Here is a 25,397-nt window from a genome sequence, read left to right as displayed (position 1 = left end):
AATGCTTGCACTAGTTGTTGCATTTGGTTTGTTGTTTGGGGGTGCTTCAGTATTAGGCAGCCTTCTGCCCTCCCATGTTCATCTGAAAATATGTGTTCTCCCTGCAGTTGTTGTCCCCAGATGAGAGTTCCCTTGTGCTGCCTCAGTTGAATCTCCTTTACTTGACAGAGATGTGCCTGAGCAGCGGCCCTCCCCAGCCCTATCCCAAATCATACTTATTTTGCATAGGATATACCATGGTCATGAAGATTGTTCTCCCAGGGTTAGGTTCATTCATTGCATTCTGGGTATGCTGACCCCTGTGATTTCCCCAAATGTGGGAAACTCAACTGCATTATTTGTGGTAGTGGGGGACTGTGTTTGTGCTTTCCTCTGGTCAGCTCTGGTAAAAGTCAGATTTCTTTGTCTCAGATCTTCCTCTAGCCTTGTTCTTCTTTCGAGAGTTCCCTTGTGCTGCCTCAGTTGGATCTCCTTCACTTGACAGGGGGTGCCCGAGCAGCGACCCTCCCCAGCTCTAGCCCAACTCCTACTTACCTGCCAGGTGAGATACTATGATCATGAAGATGCTTCTCCCAGGGCAAGGCTCACCCATTGCACTCTGGGTGTGCTGCCCCTGCGATTTCCCCAAATGTGGGAAACTTGACTGCATAATTTGTGTTTCCCCTGGTCGGCTCTCATATAATTCAGATCTCTTTGTCTCAGGTCTCTCTCCAGCCTAGTTTGCTGTCTGTTTCCACTTCTTTTTTCTTGAGCCCCTCCCTTCTATACCCTTGTGCACTATCCTGACTTCTCCCATCTGCTTACTTTGTGCCTTCCAACGCACAATGCAAACTACAGGTAGTGCTGCAGGGCCCACACCCTTTTACTTGCTTTACAGAGCAGCTCTGGAGCTGTTACAGTGCCCAGCTGCTGCAAGAAATCAGCTTGAATGCTTCAGGGGCTGGGGCATAGCCAACATGAGCCCCACACCGAAGGAGGGTGGAGGTGTTTAATGCGAACTAGGGGTCATCCAAGCGCCGCAAAAGGCCGCCATGCCCTGCACACCCCTTTTTTCTTTTCATATGCAGACGAGGGTTGAAGCCAACTTTGACCCACTGCTTGGATGACATCACCATAAGCAAATCCATCTGCTGCAGGCCTTCCCCCAGGAATGCTTGCACTAGTAGTTGCATTTGGTTCGTTGTTTGGGGGTGCTTCAGTTTTAGGCAGCCTTCTGCCCTCCCATGTTCATCTGAAAATATGTGTTCTCCCTGCAGTTGTTGTCCCCAGATGAGAGTTCCCTTGTGCTGCCTCAGTTGAATCTCCTTTACTTGACAGAGATGTGCCTGAGCAGCGGCCCTCCCCAGCCCTATCCCAAATCATACTTATTTTGCATAGGAGATACCTTGGTCATGAAGATTGTTCTCCCAGGGTGAGGTTCATTCATTGCATTCTGGGTATGCTGACCCCTGTGATTTCCCCAAATGTGGGAAACTCGACTGCATTATTTGTGGTAGTGGGGGACTGTGTTTGTGCTTTCCTCTGGTCAGCTCTGGTAAAAGTCAGATTTCTTTGTCTCAGATCTTCCTCTAGCCTTGTTCTTCTTTCGAGAGTTCCCTTGTGCTGCCTCAGTTGGATCTCCTTCACTTGACAGGGGGTGCCCAAGCAGCAATCCTCCACAGCTCTAGCCCAACTCCTACTTACCTGCCAGGTGAGATACTATGATCTTCACTGTTAGGGCAATCAGGATGTGGAATTCCCTGCCAGGGAAGGTGGTAATGGCGGACTCTGTAATTGGATTTAAAAAAGGAATGGATACATTTCTGAATGAAAAAGCTATCCAAGGTTATAATACTTAAAATATCAACATGGTTAATCCGGGGGTAACATGAGTTGTAGTAGTTAACTAGTCATAAAACATTATTCAGCAAGTATGTAGAATCATCACAACTTAAAACAGGTTGAACACGATGGGCAATTTGCCTCTTTTCAACCTCAAAAACTATATTACTATATGTTACTATATTACTATGTTACTGTAGTATACAGAACACCACAATGTAATGAGCAGTGATAGTGAGCACTGATGAGGATACTAGAACTGACACTGAGCAGCAAGATGCAGCACTGGACTATTAGTAATGTACTGTAGTATGCTGAGCACCACAATGCAGCACAAGACAATGAGCAGTGATACTGAGCACTGATGAGGATACTACTGAGAACTGACACTGAGCAGGAGAGACACACTACTAGTATTACTGAGCAGCAATAAGTAACCACTGATACTGAGCACTGATATTGAGATTTCCACTGAGAGAACATAGCCACGTCCTCTCCGCTCCCTCTTCAATGCACGAGTAAAAATGGCGGCAACGCGCAGCTCTTTATATGAAATCCGAATCTCGCGAGAATCCGACAGCGGGATGATGACATTTTCCCTTGTTCAGGTTTTCCGAGTCAGGCGGGAACAACCGAGCCTGCCTCGGACCAGTGTAAACCACGTGGAGTTCGTGGGGAATTCGGTTCTCGGAGAACCGAACCCGCTCCTCTCTACCTTATACCCATATATTTTTTTATTTTCAATCTAAGCCCCTGCAGTTTTCTGTAAGCATCTGCTTCGCTATGATGATCAACAAGTCACAAGGGCAAACACTCAGGGCTTGAGGCGTAGATCTTAGGACCAGCTGCTACAAGCATGGCAGAGGTGTCACTATCACTGGTGACACCCAGAGAGGTGGCGAAGGAGATTGTAATGCAGTGCGCGCAGATAAGCAGCGCAATGGTAAAAAGGAGGCATGGTTTCATAGGTAGGGGCGTGGCCTGGTGGCCTGAATCTACATTTTGTTGCTCCAGGTGTCCCGGGGGTTGGGGGCTGCACCCGGGGACTAGTGTGTGAGCGGTGCTGGCTCCTGCACAGTGACAGGACATGGCCACCCAGCATGACGCCTCCCTTCTTGACCAATCTGTAATTGCAGTCGCACTGCAGTTCAGCGTGATCATAAAAAATGGTGTAGCCTCCTGCTGGTGCAGACTGTATGTGCGCGCAGGAAGCCGCCACCATTTTTGTGATCACAGCGGCTGAATGTGATGTCATACAGCCGCTGTGACCACGCCCCCTGTGTCTCCTCCGTTGCAGACCCCATTTTGAAGCCTTGCCCCCGCACCGCTCCATCCCTGACTTGGAAATGGAGTGTTGCTGACCCCCCTCTCCCCCCCTGCCCCGATTGACAGGCAGAGGCGATCGCATTCTCTGCGGGGTGCCGCAGAAAATGCAGGCACATGCGTATGCTCTTAGCAATTTTTGCAGTTGGATCGCTTACTGTGATTGCAATCCAACCTGAATCAGGCCCTATTACCTATCACAATGCGCTGCGGGCAGTACAAAATTGGTTTAATATGGGAGAAAAAAACCCAGACCTGTGCTCCTTAACTGTACCTGGTGGCTCGTGGAGCGGCTGCCCAGTAATCAGTGTCCACGCCAGTGCGCACACGGTCCACCCCCTACGGCCACGCTCCCCTTCATCAGCGGCCTCGTGATCCGGAAGGGCGGTGCGTGTGTGACTGACCTTAGGAAGAAACCGGAGCCTCCGCTGCAGTGACCCAGCAACCAGGGCACGGGAGTATACAGCGCCGCTGGGAGTGATGAAGCTGCAGTAAAGATGTCTATTAGACCTAGCCTGCTGCAGCCCTTGTAGATTCTCATAAAAAAAGTTCTTATTTTCTTGTCAAAATTAATAGCTAAGAATAGGCTGCCTGAGGCAGGCCCCTGTTAAGTGGCCTGCTACTGAAGGCACCAACTACAAACTGAGCTCCCTGTTCATGGAAGCGGGGTTATAGAGGAGAATGCGCTGAGCATCTTGGGAACAGTCAAAAGCTTTGAGCCGGTTGGTGCCTCAGATCAAGATCCTACTCTACACCCCAATGTGAATCCTTGTGGAGTCCAGTGTACCCCACAGAAGAAATTAATGTGTCACACCCATTGGCAGCAACCTTAGAATAGCTGCTGACGGGCACAATTGAGAAAGGAAGGGGGGGGGACATTTGAATCCAGCACATAGATGCAATTCAAATATGTAATTTGAACCTTCCTATTTTAAAATATAATGGATGAACTTCACCCTGTGATAACAATCTTCATGATATAGAGATCTCATATGCAAAATAAGTATGAGTTGGGATAGGGCTGGGGAGGGTGGCTGCTCGGGCAAGCCCCTCCCCCGTCAAGTTAAGGAGATTCAACTGAGGAAGCACAAGGGAACTCTCGTCTGGGGACAACAACTGCAGGGAGACCACATTTTTTCAGATGAACATGGGAGGGCGGAAGGCTGCCTAATACTGAAGCACCATCAAATATCAAACCATATGCAATAACTAGTACAAGCATTCCTGGGGGAAGGTCTGCAGGAGACGAATTTGCATACGGTGATGTCATCCAAGCAGTGGGCCAAAGTTGGCTGGAACCCTCATCTGCATATGAAAAGAGAAAAGGGTTATGCAGGGCATGGCGGCCTATTGCGGCGCTTGGATGACCCCTAGTTCGCATTAAACACCTCCACCCTCCTTCGGTGTGGGGCTCATGTTGGCTATGCCCCAGCCCCTGAAGCATTCAAGCTGATTTCTTGCAGCAGCTGGGCACTGTAACAGCTCCAGAGCTGCTCTGTAAGGCAAATAAAAGGGTGTGGGCCCTGCAGCACTACCTGTAGTTCGCATTGTGCGTTGGAAGGCACAAAGTAAGCAGACGGGAGAAGTCAGGATAGTGCGCAAGGGCATAGAAGGGAGCGGCTCAAGAAAAGAGAAGTGGAAACAGACAGCAAACTAGGCTGGAGAGAGACCTGAGACAAAGAGATCTGAATTATACGAGAGCCGACCAGGGGAAACACAAATTATGCAGTCAAGTTTCCCATATTTGGGGAAATCGCAGGGGCAGCACACCCAGAGTGCAATGGTTGAGCCTTGCCCTGGGAGAAGCACCTTCAAGATCATAGTATCTCACCTGGCAGGTAAGTAGGAGTTGGGCTAGAGCTGGGGAGGGTCGCTGCTCGGGCACCCCCCTGTCAAGTGAAGGAGATCCAACTGAGGCAGCACAATGGAACTCTCGAAAGAAGAACAAAGCTAGAGGAAGATCTGAGACAAAGAAATCTGACTTTTACCAGAGCTGACCAGCGGAAAACACAAACACAGTCCCCAACTACCACAAATAATGCAGGCGAGTTTCCCACATTTGGGTAAATCACAGGGGTCAGCATACCCAGAATGCAATGAATGAACCTCACCCTGGGTGAACAATTTTCATGACCATGGTGTCTCCTATGCAAAATAAGTATGATTTGGGATAGGGCTGGGGAGGGCCGCTGCTCAGGCACATCTCTGTCAAGTAAAGGAGATTCAACTGAGGCAGCACAAGGGAACTCTCATATGGGGACAACAACTGCAGTGAGAACACATATTTTCAGATGAACATGGGAGGGCAGAAGGCTGCCTAATACTGAAGCACCCCCAAACAACAAACCAAATGCAACAACTAGTGCAAGCATTCCTGGGGGAAGGCCTGCAGCAGATGGATTTGCATATGGTGATGTTATCCAAGCAGTGGGTCAAAGTTGGCTTCAACCCTCATCTGCATATGAAAAGAGAAAAGGGGCGTGCAGGGCATGGCGGCCTTTTGCGGTGCTTGGATGACCCCTAGATCGCATTAAACACCCCCACCCTCCTTTGGTGTGGGGCTCATGTTGGCCATGCCCCATCCCATGAAGCATTCAAGCTGATTTCTTGCAGCAGCTGGGCACTGTAACAGCTCCAGAGCTGCTCTGTAAGGCAAGTAAAAGGGTGTGGGCCCTGCAGCACTACCTGTAGTTTGCATTGTGCATTGGAAGGCACAAAGTAAGCAGACGGGAGGAGAAGTCAGGATAGTCCACAAGGGTATAGAAGGGAGGGGCTCAAGAAAAAAGAAGTGGAAACAGAGAGCAAACTAGGCTGGAGAGAGACCTGAGACAAAGAGATCTGAATTATACGAGAGCCGACCAGAGGAAACACAAATTATGCAGTCAAGTGTCCCACATTTGGGGAAATCGTAGGAGCAGCACACCCAGTGTGCAATGGGTGAGCCTTGCCCTGGGAGAAGCACCTTCCTGATTATAGTATCTCACCTGGGTGTGCTGCCCCTGCGATTTCCCCAAATGTGGGAAACTTGACTGCATAATTTGTGTTTCCCCTGGTCGGCTCTCATATAATTCAGATCTCTTTGTCTCAGGTCTCTCTCCAGCCTAGTTTGCTGTCTGTTTCCACTTCTTTTTTCTTGAGCCCCTCCCTTCTATACCCTTGTGGACTATCCTGACTTCTCCTCCTGTCTGCTTACTTTGTGCCTTCCAATGCACAATGCAAACTACAGGTAGTGCTGCAGGGCCCACACCCTTTTACTTGCCTTACAGAGCAGCTCTGGAGCTGTTACAGTGCCAAGCTGCTGCAAGAAATCAGCTTGAATGCTTCAGGGGCTGGGGCATGGCCAACATGAGCCCCACACCGAAGGAGGGTGGGGGTGTTTAATGCGAACTAAGGGTCATCCAAGCGCCGCAAAAGGCCGCCATGCCCTGCATACCCCTTTTCTCTTTTCATATGCAGATGAGGGTTCCAGCCAACTTTGGCCCACTGCTTGGATGACATCACTATATGCATATCCGTCTTCTGCAGACCTTCCCCCAGGAATGCTTGTACTAGTTGTTGCATTTGGTTTGTTGTTTGGGGGTGCTTCAGTATTAGGCAGCCTTCTGCCCTCCCATGTTCATCTGAAAATATGTGTTCTCACTGCAGTTGTTGTCCCCAGATGAGAGTTCCCTTGTGCTGCCTCAGTTGAATCTCCTTTACTCTAAAACTTGTAAAACTTAGCAAAAGTGTTTACTAAATAGCTGCTCGGCAAAGTTGCAATGCCGAGACTCCCCGACCAGCTGCCCAGGATGAACCCACCTTTCTAGTAGAATGGGTCTTCACCTAATTCAGTAACGGCAATCCTGCCGTGGAATGAGCATGCTGAATCTTACCACAGATCCAGCGCATAATTGTCTACATGGAAGCAGGACACCCAATCCTGTTGGGAGCATACAGGACAAACAGAGCCTCTGTTTTCCTAATCTGAACCGTTCTGGTGACATAAATTTTCAAAGTTCTGACCACAGCCAGAGACTTTGACTCAACGAAGGTGTCAGTGGCCAAAGGCACCATGTGGAAAGATGAACCACCTTCGGCAGAAATAGTTGACGTGTCCTCAATTCTGCTCTATCTTCATGAAATATCAAATAAAGGCTCTTGTGATACTGCATGGTTTGTACTGTTTTCCATGTGCTCCCAGATCTTTCAAGCAAGAAGCATGGTCAAGAAAGTTCTGTTTGAAAAGAAACAACATTTACTGTCATTGTTATAGAATTTGGGAGAAAAAACAAGAAGAAATCTGCACTGTTGACGCACTGGACAGAATGAATGAATCATAAAATATAACCTTTATTAAGTATGTATTAAAATTGGATAAATATTAATATTATTATCCCAAACTGCAGTGAAACATAAAGGTTAAAATCACAGAACTAACATACATGTGCATAAGAAGAATAAAGAGATGTGAAAAAAAGGTTTAAAAAGCGTGTCCGTGTGTGATTATTTTTGAAGGCACAACCCTGGCGGGGTTGTTTATATAGATATATATGTTGCTAATAATCACTTTCTAGCGTAATGTTATTAAATAGCTGTTAGTATCTATGTCGTCAGGTACCACTGGGTCGTATCCTATATACTCCTGTGGGAAACTTGACTGCATAATTTGTGTTTCCCCTGGTCGGCTCTCGTATAATTCAGATCTCTTTGTCTCAGGTCTCTCTCCAGCCTAGTTTGCTGTCTGTTTCCACTTCTCTTTTCTTGAGCCGCTGCCTTCTATGCCCTTGTGCACTCTCCAGACTTCTCCTGTCTGCTTACTTTGTGCCTTCCAACGCACAATGCAAACTACAGGTAGTGCTGCAGGGCCCACACCCTTTTACTTGCCTTACAGAGCAGCTCTGGAGCTGTTACAGTGCCCAGCTGCAGCAAGAAATCAGCTTGAATGCTTCAGGGGCTGGGGCATAGCCAACATGAGCCCCACACCGACGGAGGGTGGAGGTGTTTAATGCAAACTAGGGGTCAGCCAAGCGCCGCAAAAGGCCGCCATGCCCTGCATGCCCCTTTTCTCTTTTCATATGCAGACGAGGGTTGAAGCCAACTTTGACCCACTGCTTGGATGACATCACCATATGCAAATCCATCTGCGGCAGGCCTTCCCCCAGGAATGCTTGCACTAGTTGTTGCATTTGGTTTGTTGTTTGGGGGTGCTTCAGTATTAGGCAGCCTTCTGCCCTCCCATGTTCATCTGAAAATATGTGTTCTCCCTGCAGTTGTTGTCCCCAGATGAGAGTTCCCTTGTGCTGCCTCAGTTGAATCTCCTTTACTTGACAGAGATGTGCCTGAGCAGCGGCCCTCCCCAGCCCTATCCCAAATCATACTTATTTTGCATAGGAGATACCATGGTCATGAAGATTGTTCTCCCAGGGTTAGGTTCATTCATTGCGTTCTGGGTATGCTGACCTCTGTGATTTCCCCAAATGTGGGAAACTCAACTGCATTATTTGTGGTAGTGGGGGACTGTGTTTGTGCTTTCCTCTGGTCAGCTCTGGTAAAAGTCAGATTTCTTTGTCTCAGATCTTCCTCTAGCCTTGTTCTTCTTTCAAGAGTTCCCTTGTGCTGCCTCAGTTGGATCTCCTTCACTTGACAGGGGGGTGCCCGAGCAGCGACCCTCCCCAGCTCTAGCCCAACTCCTACTTACCTGCCAGGTGAGATACTATGATCATGAAGTTGCTTCTCCCAGGGCAAGGCTCACCCATTGCACTCTGGGTGTGCTGCCCCTGCGATTTCCCCAAATATGGGAAACTTGATTGCATAATTTGTGTTTCCCCTAGTCGGCTCTCATATAATTCAGATCTCTTTGTCTCAGGTCTCTCTCCAGCCTAGTTTGCTGTCTGTTTCCACTTCTTTTTTCTTGAGCCCCTCCCTTCTATACCCTTGTGCACTATCCTGACTTCTCCTCCTGTCTGCTTACTTTGTGCCTTCCGATGCACAATGCAAACTACAGGTAGTGCTGCAGGGCCCACACCCTTTTACTTGCCTTACAGAGCAGCTCTGGAGCTGTTACAGTGCCAAGCTGCTGCAAGAAATCAGCTTGAATGCTTCAGGGGCTGGGGCATGGCCAACATGAGCCCCACACCGAAGTAGGGTGGGGGTGTTTAATGCGAACTAAGGGTCATCCAAGCGCCGCAAAAGGCCGCCATGCCCTGCATACCCCTTTTCTCTTTTCATATGCAGATGAGGGTTCCAGCCAACTTTGGCCCACTGCTTGGATGACATCACTGTATGCAAATCCGTCTTTTGCAGACCTTCCCCCAGGAATGCTTGTACTAGTTGTTGCATTTGGTTTGTTGTTTGGGGGTGCTTCAGTATTAGGCAGCCTTCTGCCCTCCCATGTTCATCTGAAAATATGTGTTCTCCCGGCAGTTGTTGTCCCCAGATGAGAGTTCCCTTGTGCTGCCTCAGTTGAATCTCCTTTACTTGACAGAGATGTGCCTGAGCAGCGGCCCTCCCCAGCCCTATCCCAAATCATACTTATTTTGCATAGGAGATACCATGGTCATAAAGATTGTTCTCCCAGGGTGAGGTTCATTCATTGCATTCTGGGTATGCTGACCCCTGTGATTTCCCCAAATGTGGGAAACTCAACTGCATTATTTGTGGTAGTGGGGGACTGTGTTTGTGTTTTCCTCTGGTCAGCTCTGGTAAAAGTCAGATTTCTTTGTCTCAGATCTTCCTCTAGCCTTGTTCTTCTTTCGAGAGTTCCATTGTGCTGCCTCAGTTTGATCTCCTTCACTTGACAGGGGGGTACCCGAGCAGCGACCCTCCCCAGCTCTAGCCCAACTCCTACATAACTGCCAGGTGAGATACTATGATCATGAAGGTGCTTCTCCCAGGGCAAGGCTCACCCATTGCACTCTGGGTGTGCTGCTCCTGCGATTTCCCCAAATGTGGGAAACTTGACTGCATAATTTGTGTTTCCCCTGGTCGGCTCTCGTATAATTCAGATCTCTTTGTCTCAGGTCTCTCTCCAGCCTAGTTTGCTGTCTGTTTCCACTTCTCTTTTCTTGAGCCGCTGCCTTCTATGCCCTTGTGCACTCTCCTGACTTCTCCTGTCTGCTTACTTTGTGCCTTCCAACGCACAATGCAAACTACAGGTAGTGCTGCAGGGCCCACACCCTTTTACTTGCCTTTCAGAGCAGCTCTGGAGCTGTTACAGTGCCCAGCTGCTGCAAGAAATCAGCTTGAATGCTTCAGGGGCTGGGGCATAGCCAACATGAGCCCCACACCGACGGAGGGTGGAGGTGTTTAATGCGAACTAAGGGTCATCCAAGCGCCGCAAAAGGCCGCCATGCCCTGCATACCCCTTTTCTCTTTTCATATGCAGATGAGGGTTCCAGCCAACTTTGGCCCACTGCTTGGATGACATCACCGTATGCAAATACGTCTTCTGCAGACCTTCCCCCAGGAATGCTTGTACTAGTTGTTGCATTTGGTTTGTTGTTTGGGGTGCTTCAGTATTAGGCAGCCTTCTGCTCTCCCATGTTCATCTGAAAATATGTGTTCTCCCTGCAGTTGTTGTCCCCAGATGAGAGTTCTCTTGTGCTGCCTCAGTTGAATCTCCTTTACTTGACAGAGATGTGCCTGAGCAGCGGCCCTCCCCAGCCCTATCCCAAATCATACTTATTTTGCATAGGAGATACCATGGTCATGAAGATTGTTCTTCCAGGGTGAGGTTCATTCATTGCATTCTGGGTATGCTGACCCCTGTGATTTCCCCAAATGTGGGAAACTCGACTGCATTATTTGTGGTAGTGGGGGACTGTGTTTGTGCTTTCCTCTGGTCAGCTCTGGTAAAAGTCAGATTTCTTTGTCTCAGATCTTCCTCTAGCCTTGTTCTTTTTTTGAGAGTTTCCTTGTGCTGCCTCAGTTGGATTTCCTTCACTTGACAGGGGGGTGCCCGAGCAGCGACCCTCCCCAGCTCTAGCCCAACTCCTACTTACCTGCCAGGTGAGATACTATGATCAGGAAGGTGCTTCTCCCAGGGCAAGGCTCACCCATTGCACTCTGGGTGTGCTGCTCCTACGATTTCCCCAAATGTGGGACACTTGACTACATAATTTGTGTTTCCTCTGGTCGGCTACTCGTATAATTCAGATCTCTTTGTCTCAGGTCTCTCTCCAGCCTAGTTTGCTGTCTGTTTCCACTTCTCTTTTCTTGAGCCCCTGCCCTTGCCCTTGTGCACTCTCCTGACTTCTCCTGTCTGCTTACTTTGTGCCTTCCAACGCACAATGCAAACTACAGGTAGTGCTGCAGGGCCAACACCCTTTTACTTGCCTTACAGAGCAGCTCTGGAGCTGTTACAGTGCCCAGCTGCTGCAAGAAATCAGCTTGAATGCTTCAGGGGCTGGGGCATAGCCAACATGAGCCCCACACCGACGGAGGGTGGAGGTGTTTAATGCGAACTAAGGGTCATCCAAGCGCCGCAAAAGGCCGCCATGCCCTGCATACCCCTTTTCTCTTTTCATATGCAGATGAGGGTTCCAGCCAACTTTGGCCCACTGCTTGGATGACATCACCGTATGCAAATCCGTCTTCTGCAGACCTTTTCCCAGGAATGCTTGTACTAGTTGTTGCATTTGGTTTGTTGTTTGGGGGTGCTTCAGTATTAGGCAGCCTTCTGCTCTCCCATGTTCATCTGAAAATATGTGTTCTCCCTGCAGTTGTTGTCCCCAGATGAGAGTTCCCTTGTGCTGCCTCAGTTGAATCTCCTTTACTTGACAGAGATGTGCCTGAGCAGCGGCCCTCCCCAGCCCTATCCCAAATCATACTTATTTTGCATAGGAGATACCATTGTCATGAAGATTGTTCTCCCAGGGTGAGGTTCATTCATTGCATTCTGGGTATGCTGACCCCTGTCATTTCCCCAAATGTGGGAAACTCGACTGCATTATTTGTGGTAGTGGGGGACTGTGTTTGTGCTTTCCTCTGGTCAGCTCTGGTAAAAGTCAGATTTCTTTGTCTCAGATCTTCCTCTAGCCTTGTTCTTTTTTCGAGAGTTTCCTTGTGCTGCCTCAGTTGGATCTCCTTCACTTGACAGGGGGGTGCCCGAACAGCGACCCTCCCCAGCTCTAGCCCAACTCCTACTTACCTGCCAGGTGAGATACTATGATCAGGAAGGTGCTTCTCCCAGGGCAAGGCTCACCCAATGCACTCTGGGTGTGCTGCTCCTACGATTTCCCCAAATGTGGGACACTTGATTACATAATTTGTGTTTCCTCTGGTCGGCTCTCGTATAATTCAGATCTCTTTGTCTCAGGTCTCTCTCCAGCCTAGTTTGCTGTCTGTTTCCACTTCTCTTTTCTTGAGCCGCTCCCTTCTATGCCCTTGTGCACTATCCTGACTTCTCCCGTCTGCTTACTTTGTGCCTTCCAACGCACAATGCAAACTACAGGTAGTGCTGCAGGGCCCACACCCTTTTACTTGCTTTACAGAGCAGCTCTGGAGCTGTTACAGTGCCCAGCTGCTGCAAGAAATCAGCTTGAATGCTTCAGGGGCTGGGGCATAGCCAACATGAGCCCCACACCGAAGGAAGGTGGAGGTGTTTAATGCAAACTAGGGGTCATCCAAGCGCCGCAAAAGGCCGCCATGCCCTGCACACCTCTTTTTTATTTTCATATGCAGACGAGGGTTGAAGCCAACTTTGACCCACTGCTTGGATGACATCACCATATGCAAATCCATCTGCTGCAGGCCTTCCCCCAGGAATGCTTGCACTAGTAGTTGCATTTGGTTTGTTGTTTGGGGGTGCTTCAGTGTTAGGCAGCCTTCTGCCCTCCCATGTTCATCTGAAAATATGTGTTCTCCCTGCAGTTGTTGTCCCCAGATGAGAGTTCCCTTGTGTTGCCTCAGTTGAATCTCCTTTACTTGACAGAGATGTGCCTGAGCAGCGGCCCTCCCCAGCCCTATCCCAAATCATACTTATTTTGCATAGGAGATACCATGGTCATGAAGATTGTTCTCCCAGGGTGAGGTTCATTCATTGCACTCTGGGTATGCTGACCCCTGTGATTTCCCTAAATGTGGGAAACTCGACTGCATTATTTGTGGTAGTGGGGGACTGCGTTTGTGCTTTCCTCTGGTCAGCTCTGGTAAAAGTCAGATTTCTTTGTCTCAGATCTTCCTCTAGCCTTGTTCTTCTTTCGAGAGTTCCCTTGTGCTGCCTCAGTTGGATCTCCTTCACTTGACAGGGGGTGCCCGAGCAGCAATCCTCCACAGCTCTAGCCCAACTCCTACTTACCTGCCAGGTGAGATACTATGATGTTCACTGTTAGGGCAATCAGGATGTGGAATTCCCTGCCAGGGAAGGTGGTAATGGCGGACTCTGTAATTGGATTTAAAAAAGGAATGGATACATTTCTGAATGAAAAAGCTATCCAAGGTTATAATACTTAAAATATCAACATGGTTAATCCGGGGGTAACATGAGTTATAGTAGCTAACTAGTCATAAAACATTATTCAGCAAGTATGTAGAATCATCACAACTTAAAACAGGTTGAACACGATGGGCAATTTGCCTCTATTCAACCTCAAAAACTATGTTACTATATGTTACTATATTACTATGTTACTGTAGTATACAGAACACCACAATGTAATGAGCAGTGATAGTGAGCACTGATGAGGATACTAGAACTGACACTGAGCAGCAAGATGCAGCACTGGACTATTAGTAATGTACTGTAGTATGCTGAGCACCACAATGCAGCACAAGACAATGAGCAGTGATACTGAGCACTGATGAGGATACTACTGAGAACTGACACTGAGCAGGAGAGACACACTACTAGTATTACTGAGCAGCAATAAGTAACCACTGATACTGAGCACTGATATTGAGATTTCCACTGAGAGAACATAGCCACGTCCTCTCCGCTCTCTCTTCAATGCTCGAGTAAAAATGGCGGCAACGCGCAGCTCTTTATATGGAATCCGAATCTCGAGAGAATCCGACAGCGGGATGATGACATTTTCCCTTGTTCAGGTTTTCCGAGTCAGGCGGGAACAACCGAGCCTGCCTCGGACCAGTGTAAACCACGTGGAGTTCGTCGGGAATTCGGTTCTCGGAGAACCGAACCCGCTCCTCTCTACCTTATACCCATCAATTTTTTTATTTTCAATCTAAGCCCCTGCAGTTTTCTGTAAGCATCTGCTTCGCTATGATGATCAACAAGTCACAAGGGCAAACACTCAGGGCTTGAGGCGTAGATCTTAGGACCAGCTGCTACAAGCATGGCAGAGGTGTCACTATCACTGGTGACACCCAGAGAGGTGGCGAAGGAGATTGTAATGCAGTGCGCGCAGATAAGCAGCGCAATGGTAAAAAGGAGGCATGGTTTCATAGGTAGGGGCGTGGCCTGGTGGCCTGAATCTACATTTTGTTGCTCCGGGTGTCCCGGGGGTTGGGGGCTGCACCCGGGGACTAGTATGTGTGCGGTGCTGGCTCCTGCACAGTGACAGGGCATGGCCACCCAGCATGACACCTCCATTCTTGACCATGCTGTAATTGCAGTCGCACTGCAGTTCAGCGTGATCATAATAAATGGTGTAGCCTCCTGCTGGTGCAGACTGTATGTGCGCGCAGGAAGCCGCCACCATTTTTGTGATCACAGCGGCTGAATGTGATGTCATACAGCCGCTGTGACCACGCCCCCTGTGTCTCCTCCGTTGCAGACCCCATTTTGAAGCCTTGCCCCCGCACCGCTCCATCCCTGACTTGGAAATGGAGTGTTGCTGACCCCCCTCTCCCCCCCCCGCCCCGATTGACAGGCAGAGGCGATCGCATTCTCTGCGGGGTGCCGCAGAAAATGCAGGCACATGCGTATGCTGTTAGCAATTTTTGCAGTTGGATCGCTTATTGTGATTGCATTCCAACCTGAATCAGGCCCTATTACCTATCACAATGCGCTGCGGGCAGTACAAAATTGGGTTAATATAGGAGTAAAACTCCCAGACCTGTGCTCCTTAACTGTACCTGGTGGCTAGTGGAGCGGCTGCCCAGTAATCAGTGTCCACGCCAGTGCGCACACGGTCCACCCCCTACGGCCACGCTCCCCTTCATCAGCGGCCTCGTGATCCGGAAGGGCGGTGTGTGTGTGACTGACCTTAGGAAGAAACTGGAGCCTCCGCTGCAGTGACCCAGCAACCAGGGCACGGGAGTATACAGCGCCGCTGGGAGTGATGAAGCTGCAGTAAAGATGTCTATTAGACCTAGCCTGCTGCAGCCCTTGTAGATTCTCATAAAACAAGTTCTTCTTTTCTTGTCAAAATTAATAGCTAAGAATAGGCTGCCTGAGGCAGGCCCCTGTTAAGTGGCCTGCTACTGAAGGCACCAACTACAAACTGAGCTCCCTGTTCATGGAAGCGGGGTTATAGAGGAGGATGCGCTGAGCATCTTGGGAACAGTCAAAAGCTTTGAGCCGGTTGGTGCCTCAGATCAAGATCCTACTCTACACCCCAATGTGAATCCTTGTGGAGTCCAGTGTACCCCACAGAAGAAATTAATGTGTCACACCCATTGGCAGCAACCTTAGAATAGCTGCTGACGGGCACAATTGAGAAAGGAAAGGGGGGGGGGACATTTGAATCCAGCACATAGATGCAATTCAAATATGTAATTTGTACCTTCCTATTTTAAAATATAATGGATGAACCTCACCCTGTGAGAACAATCTTCATGATCAAGAGATCTCATATGCAAAATAAGTATGAGTTGGGATAGGGCTGGGGAGGGTGGCTGCTCGGGCAGCCCCTCCCCCGTCAAGTTAAGGAGATTCAACTGAGGACGCACAAGGGAACTCTCGTCTGGGGACAACAACTGCAGGGAGACCACATCTGTTCAGATGAACATGGGAGGGTGGAAGGCTGCCTAATATTGAAGCACCATCAAATATCAAACCATATGCAACAACTAGTACAAGCATTCCTGGGGGAAGGTCTGCAGAAGACGGATTTGCATACGGTGATGTCATCCAAGATGTGGGCCAAAGTTGGCTGGAACCCTCATCTGCATATGAAAAGAGAAAAGGGGCATGCAGGGCATGGCGGCCTTTTGCGGTGCTTGGATGACCCCTAGTTCGCATTAAACACCCCCACCCTCCTTTGGTGTGGGGCTCATGTTGGCCATGCCCCATCCCCTGAAGCATTCAAGCTGATTTCTTGCAGCAGCTGGGCACTGTAACAGCTCCAGAGCTGTTCTGTAAGGCAAGTAAAAGGGTGTGGGCCCTGCAGCACCACATGTAGTTCGCATTGTGCGTTGGAAGGCACAAAGTAAGCAGACGGGAGGAGAAGTCAGGATAGTGCGCAAGGGCATCCTTTTCTCTTAGTCCGTAGAGGATGCTGGGGTCACATTAAGAACCATGGGGTATAGACGGGATCCGCAAGAGACATGGGCACTTTAAGACTTTCAAAGGGTGTGAACTGGCTCCTCCCTCTATGCCCCTCCTCCAGACTCCAGTTATAGGAACTGTGCCCAGGGAGACGGACATTTCGAGGAAAGGATTTATTGTTAAACTAAGGTGAGCATCTTACCAGCTCACACCTTAAGCATGCCGCAGAACGTGGCATTCAACAGAACACAAGCCAACGGCATGAACAATTGCAGCAAAAAGCTGACCAGAACCATAACATAACATGTGTATAACCACAAGTAATAACTGCAGACACAGTATGGACTGGGACGGGTGCCCAGCATCCTCTACGGACTAAGAGAAAAGGATTTACCAGTAGGTATTAAAATCCTATTTTCTCATACGACCTAGAGGATGCTGGGGTCACATTAAGAACCATGGGGTTATACCAAAGCTCTTGAACGGGTGGGAGAGTGCGTACGACTCTGCAGCACCGAATGACCCAACTTGAGGTTATCATCAGCCAAGGTATCAAACTTGTAAAACTTAGCAAAAGTGTTTACTAAATAGCTGCTCGGCAAAGTTGCAATGCCGAGACTCCCCGACCAGCTGCCCAGGATGAACCCACCTTTCTAGTAGAATGGGTCTTCACCTAATTCAGTAACGGCAATCCTGCCATGGAATGAGCATGCTGAATCTTACCACAGATCCAGCGCATAATGGTCTACATGGAAGCAGGACACCCAATCCTGTTGGGAGCATACAGGACAAACAGAGCCTCTGTTTTCCTAATCTGAACCGTTCTGGTGACATAAATTTTCAAAGTTCTGACCACAGCCAGAGACTTTGACTCAACGAAGGTGTCAGTGGCCAAAGGCACCATGTGGAAAGATGAACCACCTTCGGCAGAAATTGTTGACGTGTCCTCAATTCTGCTCTATCTTCATGAAAGATCAAATAAAGGCTCTTGTGATACTGCATGGTTTGTACTGTTTTCCATGTGCTCCCAGATCTTTCAAGCAAGTAGCATGGTCAAGAAAGTTCTGTTTGAAAAGAAACAACATTTACTGTCATTGTTATAGAATTTGGGAGAAAAAACAAGAAGAAATCTGCACTGTTGACGCACTGGACAGAATGAATGAATCATAAAATATAACCTTTATTAAGTATGTATTAAAATTGGATAAATATTAATATTATTATCCCAAACTGCAGTGAAACATAAAGGTTAAAATCACAGAACTAACATACATGTGCATAAGAAGAATAAAGAGATGTGAAAAAAAGGTTTAAAAAGCGTGTCCGTGTGTGATTATTTTTGAAGGCACAACCCTGGCGGGGTTGTTTATATAGATATATATGTTGCTAATAATCACTTTCTAGCGTAATGTTATTAAATAGCTGTTAGTATCTATGTCGTCAGGTACCACTGGGTCGTATCCTATATACTCCCTTCACTCAATAGGGGTTACCTCCCGGGAAGCCATCCCCATTGGCGAATTTGTGGGGGTGATTGAGTATAACCGGTAAGCTAACCTCCAATTTGTGGGGTGCTTAGGTAGATGGGGATCACTTATTTCTCTGTGTCCCCTAAGACTATATTCCTAAATTCAATACCACAGGGGGATAGCTTTCTATATCGGATAAGGAATCACTTGATAGGGAAATCTCTATGCATCATGGAAAGATCATATTTATTAATATCCAAACTAAAAAAATGATGAATAGCTTTAATTTAGCTGTTTAGATATAGTTAATTGGCGAGATATACCAACAGGTGCGGTTGCCTTAAGGAATATGGCAATTCCAATATAAATAGCAGCCCTCCTTCATATAATCAGCCAGATCTTATTAAATCTGGTCCAGATATAGCCGTTCAGATATACTTAATTGACAACATATATCAATCGGTGGGGTTGCCTTAAGGAATATAGCAATTCCAATTCTCATATAAATAGCAACCTTCCTTCATATATTCAGCCAGATCTTATTTAATCTGATCTAGGCGTAGGCAATAATGCTTTCCTTAGAGGTATAGCCACCTCAATTCTTATTAGGAAGCAAAGTGTCTGTCATAATGGTTTATCCAATTCATCTAAGAAATAATATATTCCATGTGTCAGAGATTCATTACTCTCTATTTACACTGTTAAAGAGTTAATTCTTATTATGTTACAGTGTAATGAAATTATCATATAGGGAGATGTGGCAATTCCATGTGCTATATATATAATAACCCTTAGTGGTCCAGATTCCACAATGAGGGATTTTCTTATAAACCGCTGAAACACACAGCTGTTTGACTGACTTCCAAATATATCTATCTCACTTTGTAACAGTCTTATGATAGAGAAACTGTTACATATTCGGTCACTTAGTTATCTAAAGGTAAACAGACTCAGTGTGAGGGTAATATAATATATCAAATGCGCTGTCAATAATCGTGGTAACTGGTGTAATAATGTGGTATATTGAGTATGCTAGTAAGGCATATAACTGCTCTCCAGCCTTTAAGTGTTACCAATCAATTTGTTACACTGTAAAGGATTTATGGTGTCCTGTTAGGACATGCAGCTGCTAGGCTGACTCAAAGATTTATCCATTTGTAACAATGATGTAACAGTTATATACATGTTACTGGTATTACATAGAAATAGTATGACACAGGCCAGCAGTCCCATGTGTCTAGATTCCACAATAGGAGATTTTCTTTGTCTTATAAACTGCTGGAACACACAGCTGCTAGACTGACTTCAAATATATATATTACTTTGTAACAGTCTTATAGTAAAGAGACTGTTACACACTGTCATTTAGTTATCTCAAGGTTAGCAGATTCTGTGTGAGGATAGTGTTCTGTTAGAACATGCAGCTGCTAGGCTGACTCATAGAAAATGTATCCATTTGTAACAAATGACACATACAGCATTAAATTAATATCTATAGCAGCCCATGTGACATCTCTACTCTTATCATAATTGTCTGGTTATTGCCAATCTGGACAGCAGGAGTGATATATATTCACTAGTCCCAATATCCCATCATATAAATATACCCACACTGATATACTTTCTTATCAAGAGTTATTAGTAGCTATCTGTATGCACTTTAGACATTGTATCTGCTAAGTGACATCATATCTAGTGTATTCCTTTCTTATAGCTCAGCTTCTATTCCCTATTAGTGGAGACTAACAGCTAACATCATAATCATATATTTTTGTTTTATAACATTTCACATGAGTCAAATACACGCGGACACGCCGTGCCCTACACGTGTGTTTCACTGCATCTATGGCAACTTACATTAAAGCTAACAAGAAAGCACACTCGTTCTGTCTTTAAACTGATAAAAGAAACCCCAATAATATGGGGCATGCAAAAATTGAGATAAAACTCAGTTTTGCTCCTCTCCACGGAAATCTTTAATAAAAGGCGAAATATTTGTTAGTTCTGAAGAGAAACCAGAGCATGACCAAGATTCCACCTGTCGCCTGAGTGCCATGCCAGCAGTTCTCATTGAGCTCAAAGTGAGCACCCAATTTGAAAGAAAGATAGCAGATTTCTCACCAGGCTTCCCCTAGCTATAAACATGGTTTGTACTCTTTTCCATGTGTTCCCAGATCTTTCAAGCAATTAGTATAGTCAAGAAAGTTCTGTTTGAAAAGAAACAAACATTTACTGTCATTTCTATGCAAATGAGCTTACATTAAAGCACACTCGTTCTATCTTTAAACAGATAAAATAAAACCCCAATAAGATGGGGAATGCAAAATTTGAGATAAAACTCAGTTTTGCTCCTCTCCACGGAAATCTTTAGTAAAAGGCGAAAGATTTGTTCGTTCTGAAGAGAAACCAGAGCATGACCAAGATTCCACCTGTCGCCTGAGTGCCATGCCAGCAGTCCTCATTCAGCTCAAAGTGAGCACCCAATTTGAAAGAAAGAAAGCAGATTTCTCACCAGGCTTCCCCTTGCTATAAGCATGGTTTGTACTCTTTTCCATGTGCTCCCAGATCTTTCAAGCAAGTAGCATGGTCAAGAAAGTTCTGTTTGAAAAGAAACAGACATTTACTGTCATTGTTATACAAATAAACTTACATTAAAGCCAACAAGAAAGCACACTCATTCTGTCCTTAAACTGATAAAAGAAACCCCAATAATATGGGGCATGCAAAAATTGAGATAAAACTCAGTTTTGCTCCTCTCCACGGAAATCTTTAATAAATGGCGAAAGATTTGTTCATTCTGAAGAGAAACCAGAGCATGACCAAGATTCCACCTGTCGCCTGAGTGCCATGCCAGCAGTCCTCATTCAGATCAAAGTGAGCGCCCAATTTGAAAGAAAGCAGATTTCTCACCTGGCTTCTCCTTGCTATAAGCATGGTTTGTACTGTATTCCATGTGCTCCCAGATCTTTCAAGCAAGTAGCATGGTCAAGAAAGTTCTGTTTGAAAAGAAACAAACATTTACTGTAATTTCTATGCAAATGAGCTTTCATTAAAGCACACTCATTCTATCTTTAAACCGATAAAAGAAAATCCAAAAAGATGGGGCATGCAAAAATTGAGGTAAAACTCAGTTTTGCTCCTCTCCACGGAAATCTTTAGTAAAAGGCGAAAGATTTGTTCGTTCTGAAGAGAAGCCAGAGCATGACCAAGATTTTCATCTGAAAATATGTGTTCTCCCTGCAGTTGTTGTCCCCAGATGAGAGTTCCCTTGTGCTGCCTCAGTTGAATCTCCTTTACTTGACAGAGATGTGCCTGAGCAGCGGCCCTCCCCAGCCCTATCCCAAATCATACTTATTTTGCATAGGAGATACCATGGTCATGAAGATTGTTCTCCCAGGGTGAGGTTCATTCATTGCATTCTGGGTATGCTGACCCCTGTGATTTCCCCAATGTGGGAAACTCGACTGCATTATTTGTGGTAGTGGGGGACTGTGTTTGTGCTTTCCTCTGGTCAGCTCTGGTAAAAGTCAGATTTCTTTGTCTCAGATCTTCCTCTAGCCTTGTTCTTCTTTCGAGAGTTCCCTTGTGCTGCCTCAGTTGGATCTCCTTCACTTGACAGGGGGTGCCCGAGCAGCAATCCTCCACAGCTCTAGCCCAACTCCTACTTATCTGCCAGGTGAGATACTATGATCTTCACTGTTAGGGCAATCAGGATGTGGAATTCCCTGCCAGGGAAGGTGGTAATGGCGGACTCTGTAATTGGATTTAAAAAAGGAATGGATACATTTCTGAATGAAAAAGCTATCTAAGGTTATAATACTTAAAATATCAACATGGTTAATCCGGGGGTAACATGAGTTATAGTAGCTAACTAGTCATAAAACATTATTCAGCAAGTATGTAGAATCATCACAACTTAAAACAGGTTGAACACGATGGGCAATTTGCCTCTATTCAACCTCAAAAACTATGTTACTATATGTTACTATATTACTATGTTACTGTAGTATACAGAAAACCAAAATGCAATGAACAGTGATAGTGAGCACTGATGAGGATACTAGAACTGACACTGAGCAGCAAGATGCAGCACTGGACTATTAGTAATGTACTGTAGTATGCTGAGCACCACAATGCAGCACAAGACAATGAGCAGTGATACTGAGCACTGATGAGGATACTACTGAGAACTGACACTGAGCAGGAGAGACACACTACTAGTATTACTGAGCAGCAATAAGTAACCACTGATACTGAGCACTGATATTGAGATTTCCACTGAGAGAACATAGCCACGTCCATTCCGCTCTCTCTTCAATGCACGAGTAAAAATGGCGGCAACGCGCAGCTCTTTATATGGAATCCGAATCTCGCGAGAATCCGACAGCGGGATGATGACATTTTCCCTTGTTCAGGTTTTGCGAGTCAGGCGGGAACAACCGAGCCTGCCTCGGACCAGTGTAAACAACGTGGAGTTCGTGGGGAATTCGGTTCTCGGAGAACCGAACCCGCTCCTCTCTACCTTATACCAATCAATTTTTTTATTTTCAATCTAAGCCCCTGCAGTTTTCTGTAAGCATCTGCTTCGCTATGATGATCAACAAGTCACAAGGGCAAACACTCAGGGCTTGAGGCGTAGATCTTAGGACCAGCTGCTACAAGCATGGCAGAGGTGTCACTATCACTGGTGACACCCAGAGAGGTGGCGAGGGAGATTGTAATGCAGTGCGCGCAGATAAGCAGCGCAATGGTAAAAAGGAGGCATGGTTTCATAGGTAGGGGCGTGGCCTGGTGGCCTGAATCTACATTTTGTTGCTCCGGGTGTCCCGGGGGTTGGGGGCTGCACCCGGGGACTAGTGTGTGAGCGGTGCTGGCTCCTGCACAGTGAAAGGGCATGGCCACCCAGCATGACGCCTCCCTTCTTGACCATGCTGTAATTGCAGTCGCACTGCAGTTCAGCGTGATCATAAAAAATGGTGTAGCCTCCTGCTGGTGCAGACTGTATGTGCGCGCAGGAAGCCGCCACCATTTTTGTGATCACAGCGGCTGAATGTGATGTCATACAGCCGCTGTGACCACGCCCCCTGTGTCTACTCCGTTGCAGACCCCATTTTGAAGCCTTGCCCCCGCACCGCTCCATCCCTGACTTGGAAATGGAGTGTTGCTGACCCACCTATCCCCCCCCCGCCCCGATTGACAGGCAGAGGCGATCGCATTCTCTGCGGGGTGCCGCAGAAAATGCAGGCACATGCGTATGCTCTTAGCAATTTTTGCAGTTGGATCGCTTATTGTGATTGCAATCCAACCTGAATCAGGCCCTATTACCTATCACAATGCGCTGCGGGCAGTACAAAATTGGGTTAATATAGGAGAAAAACCCCCAGACCTGTGCTCCTTAACTGTACCTGGTGGCTAGTGGAGCGGCTGCCCAGTAATCAGTGTCCACGCCAGTGCGCACACGGTCCACCCCCTACGGCCACGCTCCCCTTCATCAGCGGCCTCGTGATCCGGAAGGGTGGTGTGTGTGTGACTGACCTTAGGATGAAACCGGAGCCTCCGCTGCAGTGACCCAGCAACCAGGGCACGGGAGTATACAGCGCCGCTGGGAGTGATGAAGCTGCAGTAAAGATGTCTATTAGACCTAGCCTGCTGCAGCCCTTGTAGATTCTCATAAAACAAGTTCTTCTTTTCTTGTCAAAATTTATAGCTAAGAATAGGCTGCCTGAGGCAGGCCCCTGTTAAGTGGCCTGCTACTGAAGGCACCAACTACAAACTGAGCTCCCTGTTCATGGAAGCGGGGTTATAGAGGAGAATGCACTGAGCATCTTGGGAACAGTCAAAAGCTTTGAGCCGGTTGGTGCCTCAGATCAAGATCCTACTCTACACCCCAATGTGAATCCTTGTGGAGTCCAGTGTACCCCACAGAAGAAATTAATGTGTCACACCCATTGGCAGCAACCTTAGAATAGCTGCTGACGGGCACAATTGAGAAAGGAAGGGGGGGGGGGGACATTTGAATCCAGCACATAAATGCAATTCAAATATGTAATTTGTACCTTCCTATTTTAAAATATAATGGATGAACCTCACCCTGTGAGAACAATCTTCATGATCAAGAGATCTCATATGCAAACTAAGTATGAGTTGGGATAGGGCTGGGGAGGGTGGCTGCTCGGGCAGCCCCTCCCCCGTCAAGTTAAGGAGATTCAACTGAGGAAGCACAAGGGAACTCTCGTCTGGGGACAACAACTGCAGGGAGACCACATCTTTTCAGATGAACATGGGAGGGCGGAAGGCTGCCTAATACTGAAGCACCATCAAATATCAAACCATATGCAACATCTAGTACAAGCCTTCCTGGGGGAAGGTCTGCAGCAGACGGATTTGCATACAGTGATGTTATTCAAGCAGTGGGCCAAAGTTGGCTGGAACCCTCATCTGCATATGAAAAGAGAAAAGGGGCGTGCAGGGCATGGCGGCCTTTTGCAGTGCTTGGATGACCCCTAGTTCTCATTAAACACCCCCACCCTCCTTTGGTGTGGGGCTCATGTTGGCCATGCCCCATCCCCTGAAGCATTCAAGCTGATTTCTTGCAGCAGCTGGGCACTGTAACAGCTCCAGAGCTGTTCTGTAAGGCAAGTAAAAGGGTGTGGGCCCTGCAGCACCACCTGTAGTTTGCATTGTGCGTTGGAAGGCACAAAGTAAGCAGACGGGAGGAGAAGTCAGGATAGTGCGCAAGGGCATCCTTTTCTCTTAGTCCGTAGAGGATGCTGGGGTCACATTAAGAACCATGGGGTATAGACGGGATCCGCAAGAGACATGGGCACTTTAAGACTATTAAAGGGTGTGAACTGGCTCCTCCCTCTATGCCCCTCCTCCAGACTCCAGTTATAGGAACTGTGCCCATGGAGACGGACATTTCGAGGAAAGGATTTATTGTTAAACTAAGGTGAGCATCTTACCAGCTCACACCTTAAGCATGCCGCAGAACGTGGCATTCAACAGAACACAAGCCAACGGCATGAATAATTGCAGCAAAAAGCTGACCAGAACCATAACACAACATGTGTATAACCACAAGTAATAACTGCAGACACAGTATGGACTGGGACGGGTGCCCAGCATCCTCTACAGACTAAGAGAAAAGGATTTACCGGTAGGTATTAAAATCCTATTTTCTCATACGACCTAGAGGATGCTGGGGTCACATTAAGAACCATGGGGTTATACCAAAGCTCTTGAACGGGTGGAAGAGTGCGTACGACTCTGCAGCACCGAATGACCCAACTTGAAGTTATCATCGGCCAAGGTATCAAACTTGTAAAACTTAGCAAAAGTGTTTACTAAATAGCTGCTCGGCAAAGTTGCAATGCCGAGACTCCCCGACCTGCTGCCCAGGATGAACCCACCTTTCTAGT

The 25,397-nt window shown here is 47.2% G+C and overlaps 18 non-coding genes and 2 pseudogenes across 18 annotated transcripts; 13 read left to right on the top strand and 7 right to left on the bottom strand.

The window, feature by feature from the left end:
• The first annotated feature begins 211 nt into the window (after window positions 1-211).
• LOC134997058 (U1 spliceosomal RNA) lies at window positions 212-375 on the top strand. The gene has a single exon (XR_010199613.1). It is a non-coding gene; the product is annotated as a U1 spliceosomal RNA (small nuclear RNA).
• Window positions 376-526: 151 nt separating this feature from the next.
• LOC134997282 (U1 spliceosomal RNA) lies at window positions 527-668 on the top strand (annotated as a pseudogene).
• Window positions 669-1,360: 692 nt separating this feature from the next.
• Window positions 1,361-1,524, top strand: LOC134997031 (U1 spliceosomal RNA). The gene has a single exon (XR_010199586.1). It is a non-coding gene; the product is annotated as a U1 spliceosomal RNA (small nuclear RNA).
• Window positions 1,525-4,827: 3,303 nt separating this feature from the next.
• Window positions 4,828-4,990, bottom strand: LOC134997408 (U1 spliceosomal RNA). Its single transcript, XR_010199928.1, has one exon. It is a non-coding gene; the product is annotated as a U1 spliceosomal RNA (small nuclear RNA).
• A 152-nt stretch (window positions 4,991-5,142) lies between these two features.
• Window positions 5,143-5,306, bottom strand: LOC134997182 (U1 spliceosomal RNA). The gene has a single exon (XR_010199731.1). It is a non-coding gene; the product is annotated as a U1 spliceosomal RNA (small nuclear RNA).
• A 674-nt stretch (window positions 5,307-5,980) lies between these two features.
• On the bottom strand, window positions 5,981-6,136 carry LOC134997468 (U1 spliceosomal RNA). Its single transcript, XR_010199965.1, has one exon. It is a non-coding gene; the product is annotated as a U1 spliceosomal RNA (small nuclear RNA).
• Window positions 6,137-8,497: 2,361 nt separating this feature from the next.
• LOC134997088 (U1 spliceosomal RNA) lies at window positions 8,498-8,661 on the top strand. Its single transcript, XR_010199642.1, has one exon. It is a non-coding gene; the product is annotated as a U1 spliceosomal RNA (small nuclear RNA).
• A 152-nt stretch (window positions 8,662-8,813) lies between these two features.
• LOC134997419 (U1 spliceosomal RNA) lies at window positions 8,814-8,948 on the top strand (annotated as a pseudogene).
• A 702-nt stretch (window positions 8,949-9,650) lies between these two features.
• Window positions 9,651-9,814, top strand: LOC134997005 (U1 spliceosomal RNA). The gene has a single exon (XR_010199561.1). It is a non-coding gene; the product is annotated as a U1 spliceosomal RNA (small nuclear RNA).
• A 152-nt stretch (window positions 9,815-9,966) lies between these two features.
• Window positions 9,967-10,129, top strand: LOC134997398 (U1 spliceosomal RNA). Its single transcript, XR_010199919.1, has one exon. It is a non-coding gene; the product is annotated as a U1 spliceosomal RNA (small nuclear RNA).
• Window positions 10,130-10,799: 670 nt separating this feature from the next.
• On the top strand, window positions 10,800-10,963 carry LOC134997010 (U1 spliceosomal RNA). The gene has a single exon (XR_010199566.1). It is a non-coding gene; the product is annotated as a U1 spliceosomal RNA (small nuclear RNA).
• Window positions 10,964-11,115: 152 nt separating this feature from the next.
• LOC134997369 (U1 spliceosomal RNA) lies at window positions 11,116-11,279 on the top strand. Its single transcript, XR_010199893.1, has one exon. It is a non-coding gene; the product is annotated as a U1 spliceosomal RNA (small nuclear RNA).
• Window positions 11,280-11,947: 668 nt separating this feature from the next.
• LOC134997129 (U1 spliceosomal RNA) lies at window positions 11,948-12,111 on the top strand. The gene has a single exon (XR_010199682.1). It is a non-coding gene; the product is annotated as a U1 spliceosomal RNA (small nuclear RNA).
• A 152-nt stretch (window positions 12,112-12,263) lies between these two features.
• LOC134997437 (U1 spliceosomal RNA) lies at window positions 12,264-12,426 on the top strand. Its single transcript, XR_010199950.1, has one exon. It is a non-coding gene; the product is annotated as a U1 spliceosomal RNA (small nuclear RNA).
• A 671-nt stretch (window positions 12,427-13,097) lies between these two features.
• Window positions 13,098-13,261, top strand: LOC134996931 (U1 spliceosomal RNA). Its single transcript, XR_010199491.1, has one exon. It is a non-coding gene; the product is annotated as a U1 spliceosomal RNA (small nuclear RNA).
• Window positions 13,262-19,887: 6,626 nt separating this feature from the next.
• Window positions 19,888-20,003, bottom strand: LOC134996945 (U5 spliceosomal RNA). Its single transcript, XR_010199504.1, has one exon. It is a non-coding gene; the product is annotated as a U5 spliceosomal RNA (small nuclear RNA).
• A 275-nt stretch (window positions 20,004-20,278) lies between these two features.
• On the bottom strand, window positions 20,279-20,394 carry LOC134996878 (U5 spliceosomal RNA). Its single transcript, XR_010199439.1, has one exon. It is a non-coding gene; the product is annotated as a U5 spliceosomal RNA (small nuclear RNA).
• A 286-nt stretch (window positions 20,395-20,680) lies between these two features.
• Window positions 20,681-20,796, bottom strand: LOC134996940 (U5 spliceosomal RNA). The gene has a single exon (XR_010199499.1). It is a non-coding gene; the product is annotated as a U5 spliceosomal RNA (small nuclear RNA).
• Window positions 20,797-21,066: 270 nt separating this feature from the next.
• Window positions 21,067-21,182, bottom strand: LOC134996895 (U5 spliceosomal RNA). The gene has a single exon (XR_010199455.1). It is a non-coding gene; the product is annotated as a U5 spliceosomal RNA (small nuclear RNA).
• A 144-nt stretch (window positions 21,183-21,326) lies between these two features.
• On the top strand, window positions 21,327-21,489 carry LOC134996880 (U1 spliceosomal RNA). Its single transcript, XR_010199441.1, has one exon. It is a non-coding gene; the product is annotated as a U1 spliceosomal RNA (small nuclear RNA).
• The last annotated feature ends 3,908 nt before the right edge of the window (window positions 21,490-25,397 follow it).

Source organism: Pseudophryne corroboree, unplaced genomic scaffold, assembly GCF_028390025.1.
Source record: "Pseudophryne corroboree isolate aPseCor3 unplaced genomic scaffold, aPseCor3.hap2 scaffold_144, whole genome shotgun sequence".
Lineage (NCBI taxonomy): Eukaryota > Metazoa > Chordata > Amphibia > Anura > Myobatrachidae > Pseudophryne > Pseudophryne corroboree.
This window is presented reverse-complemented; position numbering and strand designations above follow the sequence as displayed.